The sequence below is a fragment of the Bufo bufo genome, chromosome 2 (genome assembly GCF_905171765.1).
Source record: "Bufo bufo chromosome 2, aBufBuf1.1, whole genome shotgun sequence".
Lineage (NCBI taxonomy): Eukaryota > Metazoa > Chordata > Amphibia > Anura > Bufonidae > Bufo > Bufo bufo.
In genome coordinates, this window is record NC_053390.1 from 805,581,883 (window position 1) to 805,597,605 (window position 15,723).

General features: G+C 42.7%; 1 protein-coding gene across 2 annotated transcripts in view; it reads right to left on the reverse strand.

The window, feature by feature from the left end:
- Window positions 1-15,723, reverse strand: part of LZTS3 (leucine zipper tumor suppressor family member 3) — a 101,875-nt gene that overhangs the window by 22,789 nt on the left and 63,363 nt on the right. The window lies entirely within an intron of this gene.

The window sequence follows — 15,723 nt, forward strand, 5'->3', positions numbered from 1 at the left end:
AGAACCCAAAGTGTTTCATGTCCCAGACTCAAACCACAAAGTGTCTCAGGCCCCAGAATAAGACTGCCAAAATGTCTCATGTCCCAGACTCAAACCCCAACATGTTTCAGTCCCCAGACTCAGACCCCAAAGTGCCTCAGATCACAGACTCAGACCCCAAAGTGCCTAAGATCACACACTCGGACCTCAAAATGTTTCAGAACCCAAAATGTTTTAGATTCCAGACCAAGAACCCAAAGTGTTTTAGATCCAAGACTCAGAACCCAAAAGTGTTTCAAGGCCTCAGACTCCAAAGTGTCTCATACTTCAGACTCAGACCCCAAAGACTTTCAGGCCCAGACTCAGACCCCTAAAGTGTCTCAGACCCCAAAGACTTTCGGGCCCCATACATAGACCCCAAAGACTTTCAGGCTCCAGAATCAGACCCCAGTGTCTCCTACCCCAGACTCAGACCCCAAAGACTTTCAGGCCCCAGAATCAGACTTAAAGAGTCTCAGACCCCAAAGACTTTCGGGCCCTATACACAGACCCCAAAGACTTTCAGGCTCTAGAATCAGACACCAAAGTGTCTCATACCCCAGACTCAGACACCAAAGACTTTGAGGCCCCAGACTCAAACCCCAAAGTGTTCCAGACCCCTGACAGGCACTGCAGAATTTCTGACCCAAAGTATCTCAGGCCCCAGAATCAGACCTCAAAGTGTCTCCTACCCCAGACTCAAAAAAAAGGGTTGCTTTAAAAATGGTAAGAAACACAGGCCCTGCTCCAAGGCAGCTGTATGTCGCACCTGCTCCTGGTGAGTAATACTTGATGGGTAGGAGGATATGTTTTATGAGAAGGAGGGGTAAATTCCAAAATGTAAGAGGAGTTTTTCTGATTTACAACAGATACTGCATGGCTCTTTATTAACCTCCTCATGACCAGATCACACTCATTCTCATGGCCCTTTCCACTGAAGTCTATGGGAATTAAGGAGACAAGGATCATTTTAGGTTCTGTTCACATTTGGAGTCTTATGTATACACAGCGGCAGCCACCTCAGAGATGAACAGTCCTCAGCGATGGTGGGCGATAGAGGCCCTCTAGGTCTCCACTAAGTCAGAGACTCTAAAGCACATAGCCGTGTCCTGCCTGTAATCCAACCCTGACCGCTATGCTAATCTATATATATATATATATATATAAAGGACGTATATATGTATGTGTGTATGTGTGTATGTATGTATGTATGTATGTATGTATGTGTGTATGTATGTACAGTACAGACCAAAAGTTTGGACACACCTTCTCATTCAAAGAGTTTTCTTTATTTTCATGACTATGAAAATTGTAGATTCACACTGAAGGCATCAAAACTATGAATTAACACATGTGGAATTATATACATAACAAACAAGTGTGAAACAACTGAAAATATGTCATATTCTAGGTTCTTCAAAGTAGCCACCTTTTGCTTTGATTGCTGCTTTGCACACTCTTGGCATTCTCTTGATGAGCTTCAAGAGGTAGTCCCCTGAAATGGTCTTCACTTCACAGGTGGGCCCTGTCAGGTTTAATAAGTGGGATTTCTTGCCTTATAAATGGGGTTGGGACCATCAGTGGCGTTGAGGAGAAGTCAGGTGGATACACAGCTGATAGTCCTACTGAATAGACTGTTAGAATTTGTATTATGGCAAGAAAAAAGCAGCTAAGTAAAGAAAAACGAGTGGCCATCATTACTTTAAAAAATGAAGGTCAGTCAGTCAGCCGAAAAATTGGGAAAACTTTGAAAGTAAGGGCTATTTGACCATGAAGGAGAGTGATGGGGTGCTGCGCCAGATGACCTGGCCTCCACAGTCACCGGACCTGAACCCAATCAAGATGGTTTGGGGTGAGCTGGACCGCAGAGTGAAGGCAAAAGGGCCAACAAGTGCTAAGCATCTCTGGGAACTCCTTCAACACTGTTGGAAGACCATTTCAGGGGACTACCTCTTGAAGCTCATCAAGAGAATGCCAAGAGTGTGCAAAGCAGTAATCAAAGCAAAAGGTGGCTACTTTGAGGAACCTAGAATATGACATATTTTCAGTTGTTTCACACTTGTTTGTTATGTATATAATTCCACATGTGTTAATTCATAGTTTTGATGCCTTCATAGTCATGAAAATCAAGAAAACTCTTTGAATGAGAAGGTGTGTCCAAACTTTTGGTCTGTACTGTATGTGTGTGTATGTATGTATGTATGTATGTATGTGTGTATGTATGTATGTATGTATGTATGTGTGTATGTGTGTGTATGTATGTATGTATGTATGTATGTATGTGTGTATGTATGTATGTATGTATGTGTGTATGTGTGTATGTGTGTATGTATGTATGTATGTATGTGTGTATGTATGTATGTATGTGTGTATGTATGTGTGTATGTTCCGCGATCACTCAAAAACGCAACCGTCGATTTCAACTAAACTCAGTATACACATGCCTTGCTACCTGGAAATAAATCTTGTGGGGGTTGCAGCTCTCTAGCATGTACCGTTCCTGAGATAATCCCCCAAAAAATGCAAATATGGCACATCACATGACCTACATTAGCCAATAGTAGCCTGCAGGTCGTTCCATAACAACCCAGTCTTCTCTCTTCACTGCTGCAGGTCAGCTTTAAACGGAGGACAGGGAGTCTGAAAGTTGGACTGTCCGGCCTAAAACTGGACCTCTGGCCACCCTAGGGGCAGGCTGCTGTGGAGGTCACAGTTAAGGGGACGGTCCGCTATGGAGGTCAGTGTTAAGGGGCAGATTGCTGTATAGGCCACGGGGTGTTGTGGAAATCACTGTTAAGGAGATGGGGTACTGTGGAGGTCACTAATGAAGGGGCGGCTGCTGTGGAGGGCACTGTTAAATGGGAAGGCTGCTGTGGAGGTCACTGTTAAGGGGGCGGGATGCTGTTGAGGTCACTGTTAAAGAATCGGGCTGCTGTGGAAGTCACTTGTAAGGGTGCGGGATTCTGTGGAGGTCACTGTTAAAGGGGACGGTCCTCTATGGAGGTCAGTGTTAAGGGGCGGGGTGCTGAAGAGGTCACTGTTAAGGGGGTGGGGTGTTGTGGAGGTCACATTTTAAGGGAACAGAGCTCTGTTGAGGTCACTGTTAAGGAAGCGGGTTATTGTGGAAATCACTCAGATGGGGTACTGTGGAGTTCACTAATAAAGGGGCGGCTGCTGTGGAGGTCACTGTTAAAGGGCAGGCCACTGTGAAGGTCACTGTTAAATGGACGGGGTACTGTAGATGTCACTGTTATAGTGGATACTGTCGATATCTTTTAATGACATACACAAACATTCAATGAAATAGATGAAATATACCTGTGCGAAGCCGGGTCCTTCTGCTAGTACTGTATAATACAGGTAATACGGTACATGTGCAGTAACCAAGTGTATCACTGCTAAAGGGTTAATTTACCGCTAAAAGGGTTAACGGGTGAATGTACTTTCCTATGCCATTTATGCGATTCCAAGCTGAAAATGAGAAAACAGCATAGTTATTTAGCCGTACTCAGTAAAAGGAAGGCAGGACCTTCCCCGTCTGAGGGAGGAGTTGTGTAGTCTGATTGCATCAGCCAGGGAGTCTGGCTTAGGCACCCTAAGTGTGAGGATCTGCATGGGTCTGTGCAGAGTGAGGCCTACCACAAGGATCCTCTATCCATTCATGCTGAGGAGAAGTGCCGAACCTCTGAGAGAAGTAGGCAAAGTATCTATAGACTGTTTAGGATGATAAGGACTGGTGCAAGGACAGTTAGTAAGATAATTGCTTGTTTATGGCAATAAGACTTTACTGCTGTGGAAAGGGTATATTGCTTCAGTGCCCGCCACACTTTGACATGAACTGACCATCCAGATGTAAGATCTGCACCCCACAGACCGAGTTAAAGGGGTTGTCCCATCTCAGTCCTCTGGGACTTTACCGGCTCCGTTCTAAGTACAGGTGTGGGCCCCAGAGGTGGGACCCACACCTATCAGTCATTGGGGGCATATCTTAGCGAGATGGTATAACCCCTTTAATGAGAATAGAATTGCATGTCTGTGGTTATTTGGGAAAATTGCAAAGTGTATCTAGAGAGAGACTACGGGGGGACTACTACTACCATCATTGTCACTGCCTATACACATTTATTGGGAGAAGCCTACTTTGTGACATATTTCAGAACTGTGCCTTTTGCTGCTGTATGAACTACTACTCCCATTATCTAATTAGACTTTATTTATTGCAACCAAACAGGCTTGGTCATCGACTCATCATCCATTCCTTCGGTCCCACCATCAACCCTTCTCTCCTGCCTTGCACCCATCTACTTAACAGCATGGGCACCCCACCTAATACCAGGCAGGAACACCCAGAAAACCAGGTATTGTCCTGAGGGAAGAAAGGGAGTGCCCTCAATTCACAGCCCAGCCCAGGGAGCGCTGGAGTGAGGTCAGCCACTGTGAACCACTACCACTCCACATGTCCTGCCAGCCCCCAGTTATGCCCAGCGGAGGTCTACCAGATCTGCAGGAGAGCTTGGGGCGAAGCTTCACAAGGGGGAAGCCTTCCAATGGAGAGGGGTGGTGAAGTGCCATGGCATCCAATATCACGGTATTACTAACTCACTGACATACTGCCAAAGCCTGCTCACACCTGCCTCCACAGAAAGTCTTCGAAAAGTGGCAAAACTACAGAATGGAGTGTTTATTTTCCATCAATTTCTACAGTATCTGCACCTGGATAGAGATAGGTCACATATTTTTTTTTACCTTATTTTATTTTATTTTTTTCTTAATATTGTGTATGACTAATTTAAAGAGGTTGACCGAGACTATAATACTGATGCCTATCCAATAGCAGATCAGTGGGGATTCACCTCTCGGGACCCCCACCGATCGGCTTTTTGAAGAGGCCCAGGTGCAAGTGCTGTGGGCTCTTCATTGTATACCAAGCACAGCGCCACACCTTTTGTAGTGGCTGTTTGTGGTACTGATTCCATTAATGTGAATGGGACAGCGCTCCATGTAGTACCAGGCACTAGCAAATGAACGGCACTGTCCCTGGTAATGAAGATGCCACAATGATAATGATGACCCATCCTAATGATAGACCATCAGTATTATAGTCTTGGACAACCGGTCCAGCAACATAAGCTAACTCTTAAAATCTCAAAATTGAATTCATCTTTTAAAAAAAATTAGGATCTTATCCCAATGATTGATGTGCAAAAATTGGCCAATAATGTGATTATCTTAGAGACCAGACATACAAGCAAATATGGGATCTACCAGGTATGGGCAGGAGGAGTGGGAGGTGATGGGGGGTTGGACCTAACCAGCCCTTCACTGCCCCTATCTAACCCTTTGCCCAGGGAAGACCCTGTCCTCGTACCTAGACTAAATGTGCCCTGGTGATCCCTATACTAACCATATAACCCAATGATGACCTTAATGTGTTAGGGGTGTCCCCGTTGGATATAACTGACGGAGACTATCCAACACATATAGGTGATACCTCAATAGTCTTGGACAACCCCTTTAAGAGAGATATCGCGGTGAACAGCCAGTATTTCGGGCAGAATATTCCGTTATCTCCTTTACCAACAAGAATTCTGTCCAACCAGTTCCTGCAAGGGTACACTTTCACAACCATTTGGCCAATACATCTCAAATAAGAAAACAAAGCCACTTTACAAATAGTCTTTACTAAAAATCTCCACGAGAGAAACACATGAACGCAGACCAGACTACGCATGGTTTATTTGTAGTCTGTCACCATGGAGACACATAGGTCGGCATAGGAACTGTATACACAAAAGGTTCATACATTTTATTTTTTTAAATCAAGACTGTTGCTTCATTTTTCATTCTACCAGCGCTGGACCAATAAAAGGGCGGTTGAAAAAGTAATCACACCCTCTAAGGGTCCATTCACACGTCCGTAGTGTATTGCGGATCGGCAATACACCCGGCCGGCACCCCCATAGAACTGCCTATTCTTGTCCGCAATGAATGGGTCCGGATTCAGTGCGGGTGCAATGCGTTCACTCCACGCATCGCACCCGCGCGGAAAACTCGCCCGCCCCTATACTGACCCCTGATATATTTATACATAGTAATTAGATCTCCCCTCAGTCGTCTTTATTCTAAAGTCAATAACCCTAATGTTGATAATCTTTCAGGGTCCTGTAGTTGCCCCAATGAATGGGGACAAAACTGAAGCGTTTTCTTCCACTATCGAGATCCTATGATGGATCTCAATAGCGGAATTGAAAACGCTGATATGAAAGTAGCCTAAGTTTTAAAGAAACAGAACTGAGAATTATAGTTGAGATTAGACCGATACGGGTAACCATACCATACACTGCCGCACAGCCAGTTCTATATTATGTGGAAAATCCCTTTAAGAGTTAACAAGATATGGAAGATCACTGCTCAGCCGCCTCAGCACGAGCTTCTACTGTGGATTTCGAAGGCGTTTACTGAATTGTGCTGAAGAGCTGACATTGTAAAGGCATCGGCTCCATCTCATCAGTTGCTGTGAAGGAGGTTTGACATGGCATCAGCCCAGGAAAAGAAGAGCCCACATTTCCCACACAGATTTCACTTCTACCGCAGGTTCTTGGTGTAGTTCCCATTTTCCTTACATAACTGGATATTAGAATATATTATATTTTTTACAGGGGTCTATGAATGCGTGCAATACCTGATTGACCACAAGGGGCAGTGTTTTGACACTCTCTATAGCTTACACAATTTTTTTTAAAAAAAGGAGCCACAATGTTCCTCATGATTACCCATCAGGAATGCAGCAGATCCTCCCGCCAATGGATCCACATTCAGCGATCAGTAAACCTTTAAAAAAATTCCTTGGATGTCAGAATCCAAAATGTACAAAAAAAAATCACAACGTTTCAGCTACATCCTAGTCTTTATATAAAATCACACCATATATATAGTAGGGCAACATGCTGGAGCTCTTATACATTTCAAATACTTCAATATATGGATATTGTTTTACTGATCCTTATTAAAGGGCATCTGTCAGCAGTTTTGTACCTGACCTGTTACATGTGCACTCGGCAGCTGAAGGCGTCTGTGTTGGTCCCATGTTCATAGAAAACACCTAGAGTCTCTGCTCTTTCTGCCACTGCCGCTCCCTCTCCACTTTGATTGTTAGGATCCCTATATATATGGAGGGATCCTCATGGGATTATAATCATCCCGTTAGCCTCCATTGTGTTTTTTGGGCGCCTAAAATGTGTATAAATGTGCTGCCCCCACCCTTCCCTGTTGAAAGTTTTGATATTGCCACTTTATTAGAAGGAGGGTACAAAGTCGCTCACTGAAACGGTGAGCGGACGAGAAGTTTAGGCCGAGCTTATGGCTGGTCTAATTTTTGTTTATTACGTTATTGGTATGGTTGATACAGCTTTAATTGGTTTAAGATAATCTTTAATAAAGTTGGCCGTGGCCTAATTTATTCCACCCAAATACTTGTGTCCACGTGTTTTATTATTTAGTTATGGATGTGAGTATATTTTATGGTACAGTTATATGATTTATAATCCCATGACAGGACCAGGCGGTGTGAACGTCAAAGTGGAGAGGGCCTTTCTGCAGAATACTCCACTCATTCCTCAAACTTTTTGCTATCTGTCTACTAAATGTACCATATGGAGAGAGAAATGGAAACCTCCGCTGGTGTGCAGTCCCTACTATTAAATGGGAACGACCCGCACTATGCAAATATCATGTAGGGTGAACGCCGTAAAAAAAAAAACAACAAAAAGAACAGAATTGCTACTTTTTGCTTAGTTGCCACCAAAAAACGGGATAAAAAGTGATCAAAATGTGTTATGTACCCCAAAATGATAAACTACAAGACGTCCGGCAAAATACAAGCCCTCACACAGCTCCGTAGAAAGAAAAACAAAAAAGTTATGAGTCTTGAGATGAGGCGATACAAAAACATTTTTTTAAAGGGTTTTTATTGCAAAAAAGTAGTAAAATGTAAAAAAATACCATATGTATTTGGTATCACTGTAATTGTACTGACCCAGAGAATACATTTAACGTGTTATTGATGCTGAAAAGTTAATGCCGCAAAATGTATAATGTAAAAACTCAGTGGCAGTATTGCTGTTTTTTCCTACCCACCTCCCAGAAAGAGTTAATAAAAGTCAATCAGGAAGTTATTTGTACCCTCAAAATGGCGCCATCAAAAGCTACAACTTGTCCCGCAAAAAACAAGCCCTCATACGCCGCCACAGAGGCAGAAAAATAAAAAAGTTATAGTTTTTAAAAAGCGACGATGAAAAAAAATAAAATAAAAAAATTGCTTGGTCAGTAGGGCCCATAACAGGCTGGTCACTAAGGGGTTACATGGACGTTGTATTCATACTGTATTACGGCTGCCTACTCTTGCCGAATGTTCACGAGACTCATGGATAAACAAATCCACCTCATGAATATAGTGCAGAGGCACGAGGCACTGCTAGGGCTCAGGCCTCAGTTTTGGTGTGACTGTCACCTAGTAAAAGAAACGTAAAGCACAGGCAGTCTGCCTTTATGTCAATCCAATAAACCCAACTAATGAAGATGTCAAAATGGCCACCTCCATCTGCACTGACTACGGGGCCTGGAAATCGCCATGGCAACAGCTTTTGCCAAGGAAACAGTAAACAGCTGAAAAGATGGCAGATATGTGAGGATAATGTGAAGTGATCCTTACATCGTTGTACGAGGAGCCCGTGTCTGCACATTACACGGTAATTAAGTAATGAACGGCGGGACACGCAGTGGGAGACGGCTCTGACAGACGGAAAGATGGACTCCATGACACCGGAAATAATCATGATGTGAGATAATACACACGGCCCTCACTCATAGCCTAACGCTTCTGGGCCCCAATGCAAAAGGGCCACTTCTTACCGTGTGCTATATACAACACTGGTGTCTTCTCATGGGACCCCACAGGCTCCATGGCCTGATTGCGACTGCCATCTCTCTCCAGGGAGAGGGTGATGTTACTCCAGTACATCTAATCCTTTCATGGGTAGACCTCCTGGACTCCAGGAACGGTTGGTAAAGGGGCATAACTGGAGACTCACATTAGTAAAGGGGGTGAGGTATGTATCAAAGAGCGTGATTTTGACCTACCCTCCTGAGATGCTGGTCTGAAAAGAAGGCAAATATGGTCTAATGCTGTGATGGCTAACCTCTGGCGCTCCAGCTGTGGTAAAACTACAACTCCCAAGATGTACACTTGCTTGGCTGTTCTCAGAACTCCATAGGTTAGCCATCCCTGGTCTAATGTATCTAGGTCTATCACGTGTCAACTCTTTCAGAATGTCCGGGAGACACCCAGGAAACGAGGAGATCTCCAGGACTTCAAGAAGAGCAAACAAGTCTCCCACGTCCACTTCAAAAAATACTCACCTCTCCTCTTTTCTGCACTCTTCACTCCCAGATGTCGACAAACAAAATGCCCTGATGCCAGGGATCGGGAGTGAGGAGAAGTGCAACTTGCACTTCTCCTCACTCCCGATCCCTGGCATCAGGGCATTTTACAAACTAATACAAACCCCAGACCAGACCTCTTAAACTAATACAAACCCCAGACTAGAACTCCTAAACTAATACAAACCCCAGACCAGACCTCCTAAACTAAACTAAAATTAGACAGACCTCCTAAACTAAACTAAAATTAGACAACCCTTCAGTCTGGTTATTGACTCTTTATTCTACCACCGTGAGTGGCAATATCTTGTACAAGCACTGGAAGATAGTGAACTCGCTATAATCATTACCCTAAACTAATACAGGTCTCAGACCTCCTAAAGTAATGCAAACCCAAGACCGCCTAAAGTAATACATACTCCAGACCATACCGCCTAAAGTAATACAGGCCCCAGACCAGACCACTTAAAGTAATACAAACCCCAGACGAGAACTCCTAAAGTCATACAGACCACAGACTAGACCTCCTAACGAAATACAAACCCGAGACCAGACTGCCTAAACTAATACAGGCCCCAGACCTCCTAAAGTAATCCAAACCACAGACCAAACCTCCTAAATGAATGCATACTCCAGATCATACCACCTAAAGTAATACAGGTTCCAAACTATACCTCCTAAATTAATACAAACCCCAAACGAAAACTCCTAAAGTAAAACAGACCACAGACTAGACCTCCTAAAGAAATACAGAACCCAGAACACTGTGCAAGACTTGGGAGAGGTTAGTATTTGTATGTCTGGTCTGGCGTTTGGGGATAATCCTTGGTCTTAATAACGGATGTTAATTTTAGGTGGTCTGGGTTCTGTATTTCTTTAGGAGGTCTAGTCTGTGGTCTGTTTTACTTTAGGAGTTTTCGTTTGGGGTTTGTATTAATTTAGGAAACATAGAAACATAGAATGTGTCGGCAGATAAGAACCATTTGGCCCATCTAGTCTGCCCAATATACTGAATACTATGGATAGCCCCCGGCCCTATCTTATATGAAGGATGGCCTTATGCCTATCCCATGCATGCTTAAACCCCTTCACTGTATTTGCAGCTACCACTTCTGCAGGAAGGCTATTCCATGCATCCACTACTCTCTCAGTAAAGTAATACTTCCTTATATTACTTTTAAACCTTTGCCCCTCTAATTTAAAACTGTGTCCTCTTGTGGTAGTTTTTCTTCTTTTAAATATGCTCTCTTCCTTTACCGAGTTGATTCCCTTTATGTATTTAAAAGTTTCTATCATATCCCCTCTGTCTCTTCTTTCTTCCAAGCTATACATATTAAGGTCCTTTAACCTTTCCTGGTAAGTTTTATCCTGCAATCCATGTACTAGTTTAGTAGCTCTTCTCTGAACTCTCTCTAGAGTATCTATATCCTTCTGGAGATATGGCCTCCAGTACTGCGCACAATACTCCAAGTGAGGTCTCACCAGTGTTCTGTACAGCGGCATAAGCACTTCACTCTTTCTACTGCTTATACCTCTCCCTATACATCCAAGCATTCTGCTGGCATTTCGTGCTGCTCTATTACATTGTCTTCCCACCTTTAAGTCTTCTGAAATAATTACTCCTAAATCCCTTTCCTCAGATACTGAGGTCAGGACTGTGTCAAATATTCTATATTCTGCCCTTGGGTTTTTACGCCCCAGGTGCATTATCTTGCACTTATCCACATTAAATTTCAGTTTCCAGAGTTCTGACCATTCTTCTAGTTTTCCTAAATCCTTTTCCATTTGGTGTTTCCCTCCAGGAACATCAACCCTGTTACATATCTTTGTGTCATCAGCAAAAAGACAAACCTTACCAGCGAGGCCTTTTGCAATATCACTTATGAAGATATTAAACAAAATCGGTCCCAGTACAGATCCCTGTGGAACCCCACTGGTAACATTACCTTGTTTTGAATGTTCTCCATTGACTACAACCCTCTGTTGTCTGTCACTCAGCCACTGCCTAATCCACTCAACAATATGGGAGTCCATGCTCAATGACTGCAGTTTATTGATAAGTCTTCTATGTGGGACAGTGTCAAAAGCCTTACTAAAATCTAGATATGCGATGTCTACTGCACCTCCACCGTCTATTATTTTATTCACCCAGTCAAAAAAATCTATAAGATTTGTTTGACATGATCTCCCTGAAGTAAACCCATGTTGTTTTTCATCTTGCAATCCATGGGATTTTAGATGTTCCACAATCCTATCCTTTAATAGGGTTTCCATTAATTTGCCTACTATTGATGTCAGACTCACTGGTCTATAGTTGCTTGATTCCTCCCTACTACCTTTCTTGTGAATGGGCACGACATTTGCCAATTTCCAATCTTCCGGGACGACTCCTGTTACTAATGATTGGTTAAATAAATCTGTTAACGGTTTTGCCAGCTCACCACTAAGCTCTTTTAATAATTTTGGGTGTATCTCATCAGGCCCCTGTGACTTATCTGTCTTCACCTTAGACAGCAAACTTAGAACATCTTCCTCTGTAAAGATACATGCATCAAACGATTTAATAGTCATTCTTTCTAGTGGAGGTCCTTCTCCTTTTTCTTTTGTAAAAACTGAACAGAAGTATTCATTAAGGCAGTCGGCTAGCCCTTTATTCTCTTCTACATACCTTCCGTCCTTTGTTTTTAATTTAGTTATTCCTTGTTTTAATTTCCTTTTTTCATTTATATATCTGAAGAATGTCTTATCCCCTTTTTTCATAGACTGAGCTAGTTTTTCTTCTGCCTGCGCTTTAGAAGTTCTTATAACTTGCTTGGCCTCTCTCTGCCTAATCTTGTAGATTTCCTTATCTTCATTGCTCTGGGTTTTTTTATAATTACAAAATGCTAGCTTTTTATTTTTAATGATTTGGGCCACTTCTGCTGAGTACCACATTGGTCTCCTCCTTTTTTTGCTTTTACTGACGAGTCTAATGCAATTTTCTGTTGCCTTCAATAATGCACCTTTTAAGTAGTCCCATTTCTCCTGGACTCCATGTAATCCGTTCCAGTCTGATAAGGACTCATTTATGACTAATTTCATTTTTGAAAAGTCTGTTTTTCTAAAATCTAAAACTTTTGTTTTTGTGTGGTGGGACTCTTTCACAGTTCTTATATTAAACCACACTGACTGGTGATCACTAGATCCCAAGGTTTCGCCTACAATGACATCATATACCGAATCCCCGTTTGTGAATACCAAATCCAAAATGGCCTCCCTCCGGGTTGGCTCCTCAACCACTTGTTGTAGAGATAACCCCAGTAGGGAATTTAGAATATCTGTACTCCTGGTAGAACTTGCTATTTTGGTTTTCCAGTTTATATCTGGAAGATTGAAATCTCCCATAATGATAACTTCTCCTTTCATTGTCATTTTAGCTATTTCTTCAACTAGTAGATCATCTAGTTCTTTAACTTGACCAGGTGGTCTATATATCACACCTACACGAGTTACTGCATGGTTAGCAAACTGCAACGTAACCCAAACTGACTCTATGTTGGCCTCACCAACTTGTATTAGGTTAGATTTAATGCTATCTTTCACATACAGGGCCACTCCTCCTCCTTTCTTGCCTTCTCTGTCTCTTCTGTATAAAGAGTACCCTGGTATGGTTATGTCCCAGTCATTTCTTTCATTAAACCATGTCTCCGTAACAGCCACTAAATCTACATTCTCAGATGCCATTATTGACCCAAGTTCATTGATTTTTTTACCTAAACTGCGAGCATTTGTAGACAGGACTCTGAGCTTATCATTTCTTAACCTCTGTGCTTCTGACCTGTTCTGGCATTGTTTCGGGGGGCAATTGGACTCTTTTATTTTCACTCTTTTGCCCCCCCTTCCCAGTTTAAATACTCTTTCGCAAATTCTTGGAGCTGTTCACTAAGTACATTTGTTCCTTTGAGAGAAAGATGCAATCCATCTTTTTTGTACAGTTCCTTTCTATTCCAAGTAGAGCTATCATGAGAAACAAAGCCAAATCCTTGCTCTTGACACCATTTACCAAGCCATATGTTGAACTCCTTTATGCGCCTCTGCCTATCATTCTGAACATTATGCACAGGCAGAACTTCAGAAAATGAAATGGTGGATGCAAAATCCTGTACGTCATTACCAAGTGTGATAAAAGATTTTTTCACCTCTGACACTTCATTGCAAGCCAGGTCATTTGTCCCTAGATGGACAAGAACATCCACGTCCCCTTCCTGCTTTGCTTGCTTAACAATATTAATAATACGTCTTCTATCTCTTCTAGCAGTAGCCCCAGGGAGACATCTCACAAAACCATTTTCTTTAAGCTCCACACTTCTTATGATTGAATCACCCAGCAACAGCTGCATCCTTTGAGACTTCACTTTATCTTTTTTGTTGCATACATTAGACATAGGAGTCGATGGTTTCTCACCCTCTGTGCTTGAGTCCATATCCATGTTGTCCTTACATTCTGAGAGTGCTGCAAATGAATTATGGAGAACCACCGACTGTGGGACATGTCTTCTATCCACCACTCTAAGACTTCCAGAACCTACATTAACCCATCTGCCATTTCTGGGGGTCCTCTGTGGCAGTGGCATTGCAGCAGTCCTAGCTGGAGTTTGTTTAACAGATAATTTAAATATTTCAGCTTTCAAAAATGCAATTTCCTGCTGCAGTAAGGAGAACTGTCTACAGATCTGACAGCATCCGAATCTCCAAAGAGTGGAACATGAAATAAATGCACAACAATTCCTGCACTGAACCAAGTCTGCCATTTTAAAGAGGAGAAAAAAAATAAATTTGTAACTTTAAATCAAACAAATCTTACCTTTTTTTTTTGTATTGTTTCCACCTTCCAGCCTACCTCCTGACTATCTCCTGCAATATCTCTTTACTAGTACTTAATGTAGTACTTGAAGCTAGTACTTTCAGCTAATGAATTAGGCCAGCTGATGAGTCTGTCTCTATATATACACACACTCCTTCTATATACACACACTCCTTCATTACAGGTATAGTTTGGAACCTGTATTACTTTAGGTGGTATGATCTGGAGTATGCATTAATTTAGGAGGTTTGGTCTGTGGTTTGGATTACTTTAGGAGGTCTGGGGCCTGTATTAGTTTAGGCAGTCTGGTCTCGGGTTTGTATTTCGTTAGGAGGTCTAGTCTGTGGTCTGTATGACTTTAGGAGTTCTCGTCTGGGGTTTGTATTACTTTAAGTGGTCTGGTCTGGGGCCTGTATTACTTTAGGCGGTATGGTCTGGAGTATGTATTACTTTAGGAGGTCTTGGGTTTGCATTACTTTAGGAGGTCTGAGACCTGTATTAGTTTAGGAGGTCTGGTCTGGGGTTTGTATTAGTTTAGGAGGTCTGGTCTGGGGTTTGTATTAGTTTAGGAGTTCTAGTCTGGGGTTTGTATTAGTTTAAGAGGTCTGGTCTGGGGTTTGTATTAGTTTAGGAGGTCTGGTCTGGGGTTTGTATTAGTTTAGGAGGTCTGGTCTGGGGTTTGTATTTGTTTAAAGGGTTGGATGTGGAGGGTCTGTATTAGTTTATAATGTCTGCATTAATTTTGGGGTGTGATGAAGATGGTCATATGAGCTATTTGAGAATCAAATGTCATAGGTGGGGGGCATGTCTCATATAAATGGGTGGAGTTGAAGGCAAAATAATTTAACTGTCGAGTAAAGCGTGCAGATTTATACAGCTCCTTACAGAATCTCCCTGACGTCCCTTCTCAAAAGTTTACTAATCCAGTGTATCTAAGCCCTATCTAAGCCCATGCTGATCTACCTAGAACCGTTTCCCAGGACAGAATCATAAAAGATGGAACCGTTGGGGGGGTATTAATGTATCTAATCCTGTCGTGTGTGTGATACTATCTAAGGTATCATAGCCTATCATGCATACTCCCATCTGATAAGTCAGTGTAGCTAATTCCATTATGTTCGACTATAATGCCTGCTCAACTGATGTATCTAAGCCCACCACCTGCCAGGCATTCTCCTAGCCAGCACATTATGTATCTGCCAAGCCCATATATCTAAGCCCCTCATGTGACATACGTGCCAGTGAGTCTAAACTTATCGTATGCAAAATTGTCTCAGAGAACCAGACAAGGTTATTGTAACGAAACGCCTAGCACCCCGACCGGGTACCTCCGTCGATAGCTGCTCCTAGTGCTTCTAGAGGACTCCAAGCACTCCACTCGACACCGTCAGCACTGCAGACCCCACGAACCGCCGAAGCTTGGT